The sequence below is a fragment of the Mus pahari genome, chromosome 1 (assembly GCF_900095145.1).
Source record: "Mus pahari chromosome 1, PAHARI_EIJ_v1.1, whole genome shotgun sequence".
In the NCBI taxonomy this organism is placed as follows: Eukaryota; Metazoa; Chordata; class Mammalia; order Rodentia; family Muridae; genus Mus; species Mus pahari.
In genome coordinates, this window is record NC_034590.1 from 152,384,661 (window position 1) to 152,401,607 (window position 16,947).

Here is a 16,947-nt window from a genome sequence, read left to right on the forward strand (position 1 = left end):
GCCAGGGCCAAGAAGTGGGAGTGGGTGGGTAGGGGAGCAGGGACAGGGGGAGGGTATAGGGAACTTTTGGGATAGCATTTGAAATGTAAATAAAGAAAATATCTAGTTAAAAAAACAAAAAAACAAAACAAAACAAAATTTTAAAAAAGAAATAAATTTACTTATAGTAATTTTAGCTCCAAATTGGGAAGAACCAAATACTCTCTGGGAAAATCCAGAAACCGCGAGCATCTCCCCAGCCATCCCTTCTGACTTCCCTTGGGGAGGGGGTGTGGGGGGGACCTGCTGATGCAGCCCTTTTTCTCTTTTAGTCATGTTGGTATAGCCTGTCCACACTACCTACAGCAGAGGACTCAGACAGGTATCTGGGACACACAGTTTTCCTTCTCCATTTTGCCTATGCCCCTTTAGCTTCTTCTTTCTTCAACAGAGTCACATTCATTCATGCCTACCAACACGCTTGCAGAGATGCCCTTCTCAAGGGTCTATTGTAACAAGAATTCTTCAAACTATGGTGCACTATTTCACTAAAGATAGTGTTAAGTGCTTGCTATTTCAAGGGGAGGCCCCAAGGCCTGACACTATTACTGAGGCTATGGAGTGCTCACAAAATGGGACCTATCATGACTGCCCTCTGAAAGACCCAACAAGCAGCTGAAACAGTCAGATGCATATATTTGCACCCAACCAATGGACAGACCCCTGTTGTTGAATTAGGGAAGGCTGAAAGAAGCTGAAGAGAAGGATGATCCTGTAGGAGGACCAGCAGTCTTAATTAACCTGGACCCCTGCAATCTCTCAAACATTGGGCCATTAAACGGGCAGCATACACCGCTGATATGAGGCCCCCAACACACATACAGTAGAGGACTTCCGGGTCTATGTTCATTCAGAGATGATGCACCAAACCCTCAAGAAACTGGAGGTCCCAGGGAGTTTAGAGGTCTGGTAGGGTGGAGGTATCTATGTGGAGACAGGTTGGGGTGGGGAGGAGGTGTGGGATGTGAAGCAGTTGGAGGGTGGATGGCAGGGGCGGGACTGGAATATGGACTGTAAAAAATGAATTACAGATAAAAATAAAATTTAAAGAAAAGAGAAGAGTCTAACACTGTCCATTCCCTGGACATAGTGTCATAAAGGATGACTTCACGGAGACTTTCTCCACTGTGGTGGATGTGGAAGTGTCAGGGCCCCAGTAGAGTTTTAGTCCTGTATGCCCTGTGCTCTATTTGCACTTTCTCCACTATGGTGGATGTGGAAGTGTCAGGGCCCCAGTAGAGTTTTAGTCTGTATGCCCTGCACTCTATTTGCAGATGGGTGCTTCGGTAGCTCTGCTTCCTCTCTGATATTCACAGTAAAACTAAATAGACTAACTCCTACTTTTACAATCAGACATATTCTCCCATCTAAGTATCCGTTTCAGCTTGAACGTAGCCCATGCTGATAATCCAAGAGATGATCTCCATCTCAACATCAACTAATTAACAACAACAACAACAAAACATCAATCTCAAGCTATATTTTCCCCTTCTGTATCTATCAGTTCACTTTCTGATTTTATAATTTAATGCTTAATTCTGTGTCACTACAAATAGAACCTGATTATCTTAGCTATTAATTGTGGAAGAGATAAGTTCAGCCACAAGCAACATGCTCATTCACTGGTGAAGATGCTGTTTGCTGTGTCACAGAATGCTAGAGGTGCTGAAAGGTACAGAAAGGGAAAACTGCACTATGGTCAATGAGTTTGGTACCAACATACTCCAGTCAGAATGCATCAGGATCTCAGGGAGCTACAGTAGTACCTTAGGAAGGTGATATTAGTTTATATGTGATATCCTTGCTTTAGGGGTGGCTTTAAATTTCCACCCTTTATACACAGCCACTCAGGAAATCCAGATTTCAGAGCATGAATAGTAAGTCAAGCCTTTGTTTAGAACCATTTATGGGTAGCTGTGAACAATCATCTATTCATGCTAGGCATGAAGCTGATGACAGAGCAAAGTAAGAATAACACCAACGATCAAATAGGTGAAGCATGGAGTTTTGTGTTATTATTTAGAGAAATGGGAATTAGTAGTTGTTTGCAGGAACAAAAATCACCTGAGAGCTGCCTCACCACATTCAAACTCAGAATAGTTGATAGCTCACAAAAACTGGAAACCTGGTGTACACTGAGAAACCTGTATGTAGTTCAAGAGGTCGAAGAGCCAACTTTCCAGGGAGCACAGTGCCAGGGGACAGCAATGGGAACACATTAGGACAAAAGTCTTAGAAGTTAATGTCAGAAGTAAGAGTGGGGAAATAAGACCTACAGAGAACCATACTTTCCCTGGATTGACTAAACAGTGAATAGGACCATTACAAGACAGAAGGTCCCCTGAGAAGGAGGTTGGGGAAATGTTCCCAAGGTATATTTGATGCACTGAAGGAAGCTTAGGCCTCTCCCAGCATGTATCATTCATTGCTTGCTATTTCATTTTCTGACTTCCTCATTGCTAGAAGAGTTAGCCCCACCCACTTAACTGTCCGCATCTAATACTCACCACTTCTTCTTTCTCAACATTTCTATTCTGAACAAAGTTCCTCATCTGACACTGCAGATTCTATTTCAATGTTCCAGGCACTCATGCTCCCTGGAGGAATATCATTGGCCTCCATTTAAAACAGGAGAGTAACACTTAATACTGTTCAACCTCAAACAGGCCATAATCTCCTTATCTATCCCTTGAAGTAGGATGGTATTAGTGTCCTTTTTCAGGATGGCATAGGAATCTGACACTCTGGTGAATAGAGTACTTTTTAAATTCACTTGACACCCTAACTGCTATCCCCTTCCCTGAGCCCCCTCACACAGTCCTTCCCCGTATCACCTCCACTTCTCCATTGATAAGATGGCAGCCCCCTGACCCTGGCACATCAACTCAATGCAGTTCAGGAAGCATAGTTCACAGACATGCAACAGGATTAGAGATAATCTCTGTTCCAGTTGTTGGGAAGTGCACATGCCAAGCTGCACATCTGCTACATATGTGCAGGAGGCCTAAGTCTAGTCTGTGAGTGCTCTTTGGTTGGAGGTTCCATCTCTGACAGTCCCCAGTGGTCCAGGTTAGTTGACACTGCTGGTCTTTCTGTGGAGTTTCTATCTCTATCAATGCCCTCAATTTTTCTCCCATCTCTTCCATAACAGTCCTGGAGCGTCATCCAATGTTTAGCTGTGAGTCTTTGCATCAGTTTTTGTCAGCTGCTAGATGGATCCTCTTGAAGTACAGTTATGTTAGACTCCTGTCTGCAGGTATAATGAAATATCATTAGTAGTGTCAGGGATTGGGCTGGAGAGATGACTGAGCAGTTAAGAGCACTGACTATTCTTCCAAAGGTCCTGAGTTCAAATCTCAGCAACCACATGGTGGCTCACAACCATCCATAATGAGATCTGGCACCCTCTTCTGGTGTGTATTAAGACAGCTACAGTGTAATTAGATATAATAAATAAATCTTTGGCCAGGTCACCCTGTATACTTTCTTCCCCCAAGTCAACCAGTGTGAGAAGACTGATATAGAAGGGACATTATTTGTATACTGAAGGTCAGCTTTGCCTTACCATGGCTTTACCGTTGTCAACCAACTGAACATGCACTATCTGTTTGAGCCAGTGAATAAAGATTTGGAGTTCCAGCTCCATGAACCATTTCTTCTGTATAGAAATGCAAGTTTGTCAATATACAGTATCCAGTTAAATGACAAGAATGACTGTTATTGCATAGCAAAACTCATGGCTGATGTGGTAGAAGAGGAGACATGCCCCGACCCGCGGGACACTTTATTCTATGGTCCTTGAAGGGGATCACAAACCTAGAGAGAAATGGGAATAAAGAAAGAGACTGAGACCATGCATGTGTGTCATAGTCTCTTTTACTAAGGGGAGATGCTCAGGTTATATACAATTTGGAGAGGGGTGATCAAAGGTATACAGTGAGAGAAATAATTGGGAAGAGTTATTTGCAAGTCTAATACATTTAGTGATTCATCTAGGGTCCTTGGCGCCACTGCCCTGGGACATAGGGCGGCTTATCTAAGAGCCTATCTCGGGGTCCGGATCCTCCTAACAGTTCGAGGTGACAGCTCTGGGCAGCTCTGGAATGTGAGAAGACACCCTCAGTCCTTGATGTCTGTTTAGGTCTTGCTGGTTCCCAGGAGTGTCCTTGCAGAGAGGGGGGAAGGGCTCTTGACAAAGAACTATGTGGCTCTTAGCTGCATACTGTGAAAACACCTGGGCTGCGGGATGCCCTGGGTGTAAGATGCCTGGGTTTTCTCAACCTGGTCCCTGACAGAGACATGGCGATCCCAGATGGCTGCTTGAGATAAACAGAGTCCTAGCCAGGCCAATGGCTGCAGTGACCAGAGGCCCATAGATATCCTGGAGATGCTGAGCAGAGCCAAGGATGAGTATGAGAGGAATCAGATATCTCCAGTCCTGGGCTACAGCCAAGCACTCAGCTCTCTAGTCTGGGAAGCACCGAGACTCTAGAAGAGACACCCTTTGAGTCACAAGATAAGTCTGATCCATCTGGTCATGAACATCTGACAGTAGAAAAGTTATTTGGAACCTCCTTGCCAAAGGAACAACCAACAGCTATGGGTCTAGAGTCAGAGGACACAGACAAGCTGCTTGGAAATGCATCATAGAAAGAGCCCAGCTCATTCCTCCCATTTCCCTTTGAGCCTTCATGGGGAGCCCCCTCAGTCTGGAAACCTGGGTATCCATTCTGCAGCTCACCCCACAGTTCAGTCTGAAGTCAGCACCCTGGTGCTGATCACTCCCACCTCCATTGCACAGCTGGGTGACAAGAATCCTCCAAGCTCTATACTCCCACTGGGCCCTGTCCTCAGCCCCACTCTGTCAGCTGAAGCTCCTACCACACAAGTTCCCCCACTTACCTCAGAATAGCACCATGATGCAAGCAGTAAAGACCACACCTAGGCAGAAATCTCCACTCCTGAACCAGCCAGTTCCTGAGCTAAAAAAAAGCCACAGCAGTATTACTGCTAGCCAGAGTCCCTTAAGAGCCCCAGTGAGCCTGGCAAACCCAGCTGGCACAGCCCTCCCAAGTGTTGATCTGCTCCAGAAACAGGCTGACCCTACAGCATGACCAAATACAGGCACAGCCACTTGGAAAGGGAGCCATGGCACCCAACTTTTCTTCGGTAGCTGGCCAACTACCCCGAGAGCTTCATAGAGCCTTCTTCTAAGAAAGCAGCAGCAAGAGAAGCAGTCTCAGCCTCCCTGAGCAACATGGTGCTTGTTCCAACCCTCCAGATTGCAGGCTTTCCATTGGTTCCTGCAACAACCACAGCAGTATCTTCAGTCTTGCTGTTCCCCAGTGTGGTCCTGCAAATAGTTTCCAGGGCCACAGACCTAGAGAGTAAAGCCAGCTCCCCCTCTCCCCTCACTGTTGGAACACCAGAAGATCAGAGAAAGTGCTCCATTATTCTCAGCAAGTCTCAGCTCCAGGGCACACTGATATATCTAATAAAGAATGACTCCAGCTTCCTCAGTATGCTTCACGAAGTTTACTTGCAGGTTCTGACAAAGAATAAAGACAACCACAACCTATGACTGCAGTGAAGGCAATGTGAATGGAGAGGGTCCACCTCAAAACAAGCAGGCTTCTTCATGGAACACCTAAGTAGAACAAGGAGCTTTGAGGAGCCTGAGAGAGCCTTGTCCTTAAGGATGTTTTCTAGAGACATTCTCAGTGATGATGGAGGGTTCACTGTGAAGCATCACTAGCAAACCTTTGTTTGACAAAAAAAGCAAGAGACCATTGTGCTGAGTTACATGAGTGTTTTCATCAGCTATAAGCCAGTATGTGGAATGAGGATCTTGATTGTCAGCTTGCTTTCCAAGCCCCAGGAGGAGCCACCAGCCTTTCAGCAGAGCTCAGTGGCGCCCAAACCCTCCCTCCTCTACCCCTAGAATATCTGAACTTAATGTCAGCTCACAGAGTAGCTTCAGGTTTTAAGGATCAGAATTTAAGTTATCTCTTTGGAAGGTATTTGTTCAAGTGAAGTATATTTTCTATGAGCACCCCGCTTGGGCCTTAAGACTTCTGAGATGTCTTTATGTCCCAGTAAGTGGCCCTGGTCCTGTCCTGTGAAAATTCCAGTGAGGTATGGCTCTTTGGATAGGCCGGCTGGGCTCTGGTGGAGGAGGCTTCACACCTTTGAAGCAGAGGTCAGGGACACACAGATCCTACCAGAAGGCTACGTTTTAGTGAACTCTCGGCAGTTAAGTGTCAAGTTTGTGTGTGAAGCGCAACCTTATTTTCCTTTTCTGTCTAAACACAGTTCAAGTTATTGTTGATTGTTTTCCTTAACACTTTGGCAAAAGGACCAGTGGTCCAATCTGACAAAGCCATTCTGGTTCCATTCCTCAAATGTGCTGAGCAGTTTAAAGCTATGCAGAAAGGGAGCTGTCTTCACACTGGCATCCTTTGTTGTAGACTATGGAGTCAAAAAGCAAGTGTGAGACCTAGAACCTCACAGTATATTCCTAGGCTGCAAGCTCTCCCAGCCTCTACAGAACTGTAAGGATGCTTTGTGATGCTGCTATTAATCTGCCATGGTTTCTATTTACACTTTTATGGCATGTAATGATATTTGGTAATATTTTAATATAGAATTTGATTATTTCAGCAATAGTAATTTTAAGATATTCTTTGAATGAAAAGCATCTTCATTTCTATGATACAGGTCATTTTCTAGTATTTAACCAATTAAGATGGTTACTGCTTACTTTTCTGAGCACTATTTAATGATGGGTTAGGTTAGCTTAAGCTTTAATGGAAACTCAAAGGCTTATCGATTCATTCTTTCTAGCTGAAGTTTTAGAAAAATACTTAATTACAAGAGGAAGATGAGGTAGTGAACCAGAGAGTTTGGATGTCAAGCCATGTAATGTTCCTTAAATTTTAGAAAATTTCTAACAAAGCAATATTTAACTTTTTTCTCCTTCAACTTGTTTTCACTCTGTAGACCAAGGTGGCAGACTCGCAGCCTTTGTACAATGAATGTGAGCTTTGCTTTGCTTTGCTTTGCTTTGCTTTGCTTTGCTTTGCTTTGCTTTGCTTTGCTTTGCTTTGCTTTGCTTTGCTTTGCTTTGCTTTGCTTTGCAACAGACATATTATTTTTGTTTTGGTTTTGCTTGCTTGCTTGTTTGACTTGACTTGACATGTTGTCCCTTTCTATCCATACAGGGTTCCCACACTGCCCTTTGAGAATCAAATGGGAGGACAGAACCAAAGTCTTTCTAATAAAGCACTGCGACTGATTACACACTAACCCGTTTGACTGCCTTCCTTCCCAAGGCACAGATCATCCCAGCATGGGAAGACCAACCTCCCTCCCTCCCTCCCTCCCTCTTGACCCATTTTCACTTTTCCACCATACACTCAATAAAATAAAATTAATAAGTGAAGTTTCCAGTTATTTATTTCTTTTTTTTTATTTATTTGTTTATTTATTTATTTATTTAATGTAAGTGCACTGTGCTTCAGCATCCCAAGTGCTGGGAGCCCCCACGCCAGCCTGGCTGTTGTCAGCACTCTTCTTTTATTTATTTATTTGTTTGTTTGTTTTTTTTATTATTATTATTTTCTTTATTTACATTTCAAATGCTATCCCAAAAGTTTCCTATACCCCTCCCCACACCTCTGCTCCCCTACCTACCCACTCCCACTACTTGGCCCAGGCCTTGCCCTGTGCTGGGTCATATAAAGTTTACAAGACCAAGGGGCCTCTCTTCCCAGTGATGGCTGATTAGGCCATCTTCTGCTACATATGCAGCTAGAGACACGAGCTCAGGGGGTACTGGTTAGTTCATATTGTTGTTCCACCTACAGGGTTGCAGCCCCCTTCAGGTCCTTGGGTACTTTCTCTAGCTCCTCCATTGGGGACCCTGTGTTCCATCCAATAGCTGGCTGTGAGCATCCACTTCTGTGTTTGCCAGGCACTGGCATAGCCTCACAAGAGTCCGCAATATCAGGGTCCCTTCAGCAGAATCTTGCTGGCATGAGCATTAGTATCTAGGTTTGGTGGCTGATGATGGGATGGACTCCCGAATGGGGTAGTCTTAGAGGACTAATATCCAATATATACAAAGAGCTCAAGAAACTGGACTCCAGAAACTCAAAAAACCCCATTAAAAAATGGGGTACAGAGCTAAATAAAGAATTCTCAACTGAAGAATATCAAATGGTTGAGAAACACCTGAAAAAATGTTCAACATCCTTAGCCATCAGGGAAATGTAAATCAAAACAACCCTGAGATTCCACCTCACACCAGTCAGAATGGCTAAGATTAAAAATTCAGGTGACAGCAGATGCTGGCGAAGATGTGGAGAAAGAGGAACACTCCTCCATTGCTGGTGGGATTGCAAGCTTGTACAACCACTCTGGAAATCAGTCTGGCGGTTCCTCAGAAAACTGGACATAGTACTACGGGAAGATCCAGCGATACCTCTCCTGGGCATATACCCAGAAGATGTTCCAACTGGTAATAAGGACACATGCTCCACTATGTTCATAGCAGCCTTATTTATAATAGCCAGAAGCTGGAAAGAACCCAGAAGTCCCTCAATAGAGGAATGGATACAGAAACTGTGGTACATTTACACAATGGAGTACTACTCAGCTATTAAAAACAATGAATTTATGAAATTCTTGGGCAAATGGATGTATCTGGAGGATATCATCCTTAGTGAGGTAAGCCAATCACAAAAGAAGTCACTAGATATGCACTCACTGATAAGCGGATCAGAAACTTAGAATATCCAAGATACATTGGGCAAAACAGAAGAAAACCAAGAAGGATGACCACTGGGTGGATACTTCATTCCTCCTTAGAATAAGGAACAAAATACTCATGAAAGGATATAGGTACAGAGTCAAAATTTAGAGCTAAGATGAAAGGATGGACTATCCAGTTATTTATTTCTTTAAGGTACTACCAACCGGAGAGAGCAGGAGCGTTGTGGAAACTTGTCACCACTAGGTGTTGCCCGGTGACAGTCTCAATCAACCAAACAAAGCAATACAGATCGCTCATGTGCCACCTCACTCACTCAGTCACTCACTTGCTCACTCCGTCTTTCCCAAGGGTCCTCCCTAGCTTGGGGGTGGGGGTGGGGACACTCACCCACGCACGATGGAGCAGAGTATCCACCCACCACTTCTCCCGAGTGGCACAAACGGTCCCCGTTGCCCCGCCCGAACATAGCGAACACGGGCTGGTTGGGGTACACAAAAAATGAAAGTATGACAGGGAGCTGTGAAAACAGGCGAAATCATTCTCTAAGCAGGGCAAGGGAACAGGCACAATTAGGGGAAGGGGGCCCAGTAAGGGGAAGGGAGAATCCAAGTAAGGTGGAAGAGCAGGGTGGCGGCGACCTCAGTTCCACCCCATTTAGGTCTCATTTTTAAAACACTCCACTGTTTGGGGTTTGTTGTTTTCTGTTTCTTGCTGCCACCGCCCACCGGCCACCCTCCCACCCTTATCCAACCCATGTGATATATACACACAACATGGCCCCTGCACCCACAGCTCAGGGAACATGTAAAGGGACCAGAAGATGGTGAAATCTGAAGGACTAAGTTGCCTGCTGAGAGACAGTGTCTTCTCTGTAATAGTGGAGTTGCACTTGTGATAACTTAACAATGAGTCACCTAAGCAAGACTTACAAAATGACATGACCAGTTGGCATGCCATAGGAAGGGGGGAAGGTTCACATATCCACACACCTAAGTAGAGAACTACATACATTCAACTGATGCTGAGAGATGGAGATTCAGTCTTCCATGTTATCTGACACATCTATCCTTGACATCAGGAATACTTTTGCTTCACATACATCTGTAAGTCTGAACATTTATGTGGATAAACATTAATAAATCAATCAACAAATTAATCAATTATAAAAGAAACATGACTTGTGCACATATCTCTGAATTGTAGGGTGTGAGCCATTCTGTTCTCCATGAGAGTCCTGTCAATACTACATAACTTAAGCTCCCTTAAGAGACGTACTTAGAAGAAATCTAATTAGATTTTTTTTGATGCTTTGTAGATGGATGATTAGACCATGTCACAAAAATGAAGATAAATCTTGTCTGTGTGTTACTAATGTTTCCCAGTATTTATTACCATATAGTTCTTTTACATGAATACAAATATTTTCAAAGATTCTCTGCTCAGGACTGGAGAGGTGGTTTGTTTGGTTTTCTTTTTTCATTAATTAATTAATTCACTTTACATCCAATTCACTGNCCCTTCTTGGAGTTCTACACTCATATATTCCATCCCCCACTCCACTCCTTATTCTATGAGGGGGTAGAGTACCCTCTGGGTTTTGTATCACTCTGGCACATCAAAACTCTGTAGAGATACGCATATCCACTCCCACTGAGGACAAACAAGGCAGTCAAGTCAGGAGACAGTACAAGCGCTGTGGCATCAGAAAGGTTGAGAGTCACTGCTTTAAGTTATTTAACCCACAGATAGGTATATCTACCAGCATCCAAATATAGCTATGTCACAGCTACTACTACAACTTTGGCTCATGGAACACCATTGAAAAGAATACCAGGTCATCTACTGTAAAACATTTTCTCCTGAAAATTATAGCATAAACAAAATAATCCCTGCAATATCAATGTACTTATGAAGATGAAAAGGAACAAATTTTATGAGGCATCATGTTCATCCCTCATAACAAGCAAAGAACTACCATCAGCTAAGGGCAGCTGAGAGAGGAAAAGTAACTTCTACAGATGCAGAATGTCATTAATTGGTTGTAGAATGTAGCGTGTTCATCCTTGAAAGAAAACACAAACCAAAAAGTTCTTCTCATTTTAGAGCAGTGGTTCTCCATCTTTCTAATGCTATGAATATTTAATGCAATTCCTAGGTTGTGATGATCCCACCAGTACATTCTCTGTTCCTACTTCAGCAATGTAATTTTACCATTGAAGGACCTGCCCAACTTGGGATCCACCTCATGCACAGCCAACAAACTGTGACACTATTCTACAGATGCAGAATGTCATTAATTGGTTGTAGAATGTAGCGTGTTCATCCTTGAAAGAAAACACAAACCAAAAAGTTCTTCTCATTTTAGAGCAGTGGTTCTCCATCTTTCTAATGCTATGAATATTTAATGCAATTCCTAGGTTGTGATGATCCCACCAGTACATTCTCTGTTCCTACTTCAGCAATGTAATTTTACCATTGAAGGACCTGCCCAACTTGGGATCCACCTCATGCACAGCCAACAAACTGTGACACTATTACTGATGCCATGTTGTGCTTGCAGACAGGAGCCTAGCATGGCTGTCTCCTGAGAGGCTCTGTGAGCAGCTGACTGGGACAGATGCAGGTGCTTATCAGCAACTATTAGATTGAGGGTGTTGACAACTATGACAGAGTTAGGGGAAGGATTAGAGGAGACAAAGTGGATGGCAACCATAGAGGAACAACAGAATCAACTAACGCAGCCCCCTCAGAGCTACCAAAGATTAAGCCACCAACAAAAGAGCATACATGGTATGACTTGGCCCAGGTCAGGCAGAGACATGGAAGGGCTCTGTGAGGTCCAAGGACTCAGGGGAGATCAGTTTTCATTGGCTGACAGGACAATAAGAGAAGATGAACTGGGTTTTAATAGCTCACAAATATTTTTTTAAAAAGAAATAAAAAAATCAATAATAAGTACTTCACTCATAGGTTGAATGAAAATCATTTTCACTATTTCAAAACATGACAAGTGGGGTCTAGGCTATGGCCTAGTAGCAAATCACTTGCCTTGCATATGTAAAACAAAACCCATGACAAATAGGCAAGTATCATCTCAAGATGGAAGGTTTATAGTAAATTACCAATTAATAATAATTATCCATGTTACTTAAGAGTGGTTTCCTTAATGAAATTTAAAGCATACACATATAAAACTTATATCTAATAGCCTTTAATTACTAAAATATTATTTCCTTTTATAGAAACAGCATATTGTAGTAATTATGTATCTATTTCATTTCTTTTTTAAAAGAAAATTTGTGTAGTTTAGAAATGTACAAAATTCCTTACAAACCAAAATTGCATATTATGAAAATAACAGTATTGGGTTTGTTTGGGAGCCCTCCCTAGCTCACCACAGGCTTTCGTGTCTATTTCTGCTCCCATTCTCATCNCAAGCTAACAACTCTCATCGAAATAAACTTGTGATGAAGTCTGCAAAGGGATCATAAAAGGAATCAAAGGGAAGAGAAACAGGAACAAAAGGTGGCGTGATGTCCAGGAACAGCAAAATTTCAAAAGGCTCAAGCCAGTTAGCATCCACTCCCATCCCCGAGTCAGAAGAGATGTTTAACAGCTCAACTCATCTGGGAACGGAAGACAAACTTAAGAATGGAGAGACTGAGCCAGGCGTGGTGGCACATGCCTTTAATCCCAGCACTCAGGAGGCAGAGGCAGGCGGATTTCTGAGTTTGAGGCCAGCCTGGTCTACAAAGTGAGTTCCAGGACAGCCAGGGCTATACAGAGAAACCCTGTCTCGAAAAACCAAAAAAATAAAAATAAAAAAATAAAAAATAAAAAGAGCATACATGGGCTGGTCTGTGTTCCCCCAGCACATATGTAGCAGAGGACTGCCTTCTGTGACCTCAGTGAGAGAAGATGTGACAAATCCTGTAGAGCCTTGATGCCCCAGGGAAAAGGGACAGTGAGGAGAGTGAGGTTGGTGGTATGGGTGAGGGTCGGGGTTGAGTTGGGGAATACACACTCAAAGGCAAAGTGTAGCGGGGGGTGGGGGAAAAGGGGAAGAAATCTGAGAAAGGGACCAGGAAGGAGGGCAACATTTGTATTTTAAATAAGTAAAATATTTTAAATAAAAAAATTGCCCTAGGATCATAGCCCACCTGTTGATAATGGGTATTTAAAGCCTCTTGCCAAAATCTTCAATCTAATTTGACATTATAGAAGAGAATTAAGAATGCAGAGATATGAAACTAAGGAGAAAGATAGAAATAATATAGAGTAGAAGATAGTTTTTAGGAGGACCTATGGTATTTTTTTTATTATTTTCTAATAACAGTGCCCTCGAGTGAAAGAACAAGTGATGGTGTTGGTTCCAGAAAATTCTAGAAGCCAGTAACCTTTCTATCCTAATGCTCACCATAGGAAAATGAAACTTTAAAAGCTGAGAAAATCTTTTTTTTAACTTGTAAGATGTTTTCTCAGAAGCCACTTTTGTCATCATTTCACTGAGTAGCAGACAAAGCCTTTGATGAACTTATAGGCCTCCCATATGGCTTCTTCTTACAGTGATTACGTACATTATGCTACAACTCTGTCCAGCTCCCTGAAGAACCTTTATGTGGTTTTGGCTGCTGCTGTTTTTTTTCTTGTTATGTGGTTAATTTGTGGGACTGTTTGTTCACATTTGGAAGTATATCTGAGATGTGTCCAGTTGCATGCCATAATCCCTAGGGATGCTTGGGCAAGAAAATTGAAGAAACATTCAATTTCAAAAACAGTATGAGTTCTTGAATTTGAGCCTAAGGTAGGATATAAGACCTTCTCTTATGAGAAATAAAAAGTAAAACTGAGAGCTGTTTCAAAATATTTTGTTGTAGAACAGCAATGGCTTGTGCTGTAAAATCAAGAATTGACAAATGGGACCTCATAAAATTGTAAAGCTTCTCTAAGGCAAAAGACACTGTCAATAAGACAAAAAGACTACCAACAGATTAGGAAAGAATTGGAAGCTACCAAGTCTTTGATTAAAGTAAATTGGAAAATGAAACAGCCTAATGCAAACAGGATGACAAAGGACACAGATACATCAGAAATTCAGGTAGGGATCACTGTGTGTGGAAAGGGCCTCAACTTGCTGAGATGCTGGTAGGGAAGGGTGGAGAAAATGTAAAACACATAGAAGAGGAAGTAGTAATAAATATCAGCTAAGGCCACATGACCAAATATAGAAAAGAGAATTCACTTATGTGTGTTGTTTTATTTTATATAGAATGCATTTATGTAGATATTTGTGTTTTCTTCAATTTTATTATCAGTGATAGAACATCAATATAGACTACATCAATGTTAATTTTCTTTAAGTTCAAGATAACAAAACAATATTTCTGACCAGACATTCCCATGTATTCTAAGTTTATAATGTGTTTGCAGTTGTTCATATGTCCTTGTTAATACAGGGACACTGTATGACTTGATCCTGTGCAGGTCTTATAAATGCTGAGAAATCTCTGTGAGTTCATATGATTATCAGTCCATTTTTTCTTAATGATACTGTTTCATTGAAGTCCCCCAATTAATCTGTCCCTTATACTTATCGACTTGCTTTTCCACATAGATTCCTGAGCCTTAAGTGGTGGTGGTATTGTATATAAACTGATTGTAAAGAGATAATCCTGAAGACAAACCTTACTTATGTCATCAAATATGGAAAAGTTGAGCTGGTCCTCAACTATAACCTTTACCTCTAATGACTAGAATTCAAGTTGCTAGTAAGTACACTACATGCTACCAGAGGAAAAGGTAAAGGGAATAAAGACCAGTGGGTCCCACTCCATAAATATTCCTCATTTTCAAAATGTACATTTGAAAACAAGCAATGTATCCTCTTACAAAATGTTCCCTCATCTAAGGCTCAAGGAAAAATGAAGATGATAGGAAAGATCTTAAGAGTCAAAGGATAAGGAAGCTGTGAACTTATATCTTCTAGTATTGGCAGAAGGTACATTGGGAAGTCTTATCAATTTGACCTCCAAAACATAATGAGAAAAAAGGGTCACTACAGTGTGCATGTCAGCATGGAAGGAAGAAAGCTGGCAAAGTATAGCCTACACAACCATTTACAGGAAACTATAAACCTGGGGATGGAAGAGGTTGTCATCTTCAAGGACAACAAGAGAACAAAGATTGGCCATATAGTACCAAATAATGAGCCATCAGAACATAAATATATTCAATTTTATACAGTCTCTACAATTTATATATGTGTATGAATATATATATATATATATATATATATATATATATATATATACACTTTCAGTAAGAAATAAGAGGTCATGTGCATTTTAGGAGTACACAGAGGTATATGAAGGGTGTTTTGGAGACAAGAAATATAAGAAGAAGCAATTAAATGATATTGTGAAAAATAAATTACCAAATACTACTTAAAAATTAAAGCAGCAAACAGAAATTTAAGAGAAAATGACACTTATTTCAACACCTGATGTAAAGAAATGGTGTACATGTGTTTGTATGTTCATGTTTGTGTGTGCAATATTAAACTCGAATAATCTTTAGTACTCATATTTTGATAACATTTATGATGAGACTCTTTATCTAGAGTGATTTATGTGTTCATTGAGTTCACTGACCTAACCGTGGTGAAGGTCTTGTGTGGGACATTTTCATGAGTGATTTTTCTCACTTAATGAACCACAGCCATTTCATAGTGAAATTGTGTCTTTTCACATAAATCTACAGAGTTTTATATTGCAGGCACAATCTGAACCCCATCATCCTTTTAATAAAATATTCCTTTCTTCGTATGTTATCTGACATTCTTAATATCTGCCTAGTACAGTTTAAAGCTATACTAAAGTCCAGTGCCTTGTGCTGTCATATGCAATGCTGTCACTGTGCTTCACACTCTGCTAACATTCACTCTTGTTTCTCTTTTCAAATCAGTGCCTTTTATCACACCAGGAATCTATGATATTCCAAATCCCAACAGAGGCAATTTACCATTGAGGTGATATCTTAGATTTTGTTGCTGGACAAAACACCATGGCTAAAAGAAGTTTTTGAGAAAAGTGTTTATTTACTTATGTACCTTAATTACAGTATATTGAATGAAATTGGATGCAGGTACTCCATGAAAGCATGTGGAACAATGTTGATTACTGGCTTCATGTCCATGTTGTCTGCAGTCCCCTTTCTTATAACTCAAGAATAATATACCTAGAGGTGGCACTGTCCACAGACAGTAGGGTCATCTTATATTAAACATTAATTAAGTGCATGGCTTAAACACAAAACCACAGGTCAAAATGATGGTAGCCATTCCTCACTTGAGATTCCAAGTTCTCAATATCTTCATGTTTGTGTCCTTATGAATGAAACCATTTTTCACCAAACTATAGTAATTGGTATTCCAATGCACAGTTCTTTCCTGGTTTTAAGTTCAAATTTGTATATTACTTACATTTTTATATGATTAAGACTTTTGTTAAGACAAAGTAAAAGATATGTTGATATCATCTAACATTTTCATACCCTAACCCTGAAAGTTTCAATAAAGCAATTTACTTTTGTACTTCTGTACAAAATTTGAGTCTGGTCTAACTAAAATAACATAACACTTTGGGACAAAGATACACCCTAGCAACCCTGCACTAGAAGCCAAGATGGAAAAGACCTCCATAACCACCATGACCTTCCCCCTGGTGCTGTGGTAGACAGGAAGGAAGGTGATCCAGACACTGCAGAACACCAGCATGCTGAAAGTTAGGAACTTGGCTTCATTGAATCTGTCAGGAAGGTTCCTGACCAGGAAAGCCACGGTGAAGCTCCCCAGAGCCAAGGAACCCAAGTATCCCAGGACAATGTGGAAGGCAATGACAGAGCCTTTGTTGCAGAGAATGACGGTCTTCCCATGTTCAGATTGTATATCTCTGTCAATAAACGGAGGAGAGGTTACCAACCAGATTCCACAGAGAACAAGTTGGATTAGGGTACAAATGGGAATGACCAACTTAGGTGCCCCTGTCATCATCATCCCTCTCATCCTTCTTCCTGGAGTAGTGAGCTTGAAAGCCATGACTGTGGAGCGCCGCCTCACATAGCCGGCCTCACATAGC

At 41.6% G+C, this 16,947-nt stretch overlaps 1 protein-coding gene and 1 pseudogene across 1 annotated transcript in view; one reads left to right on the forward strand and one right to left on the reverse strand.

The window, feature by feature from the left end:
- Positions 1–16,947, reverse strand: part of Blnk (B cell linker) — an 80,626-nt gene that overhangs the window by 39,873 nt on the left and 23,806 nt on the right. The gene's annotated exons all lie outside the window — the stretch shown is intronic.
- LOC110330346 lies at positions 3,620–5,620 on the forward strand (annotated as a pseudogene).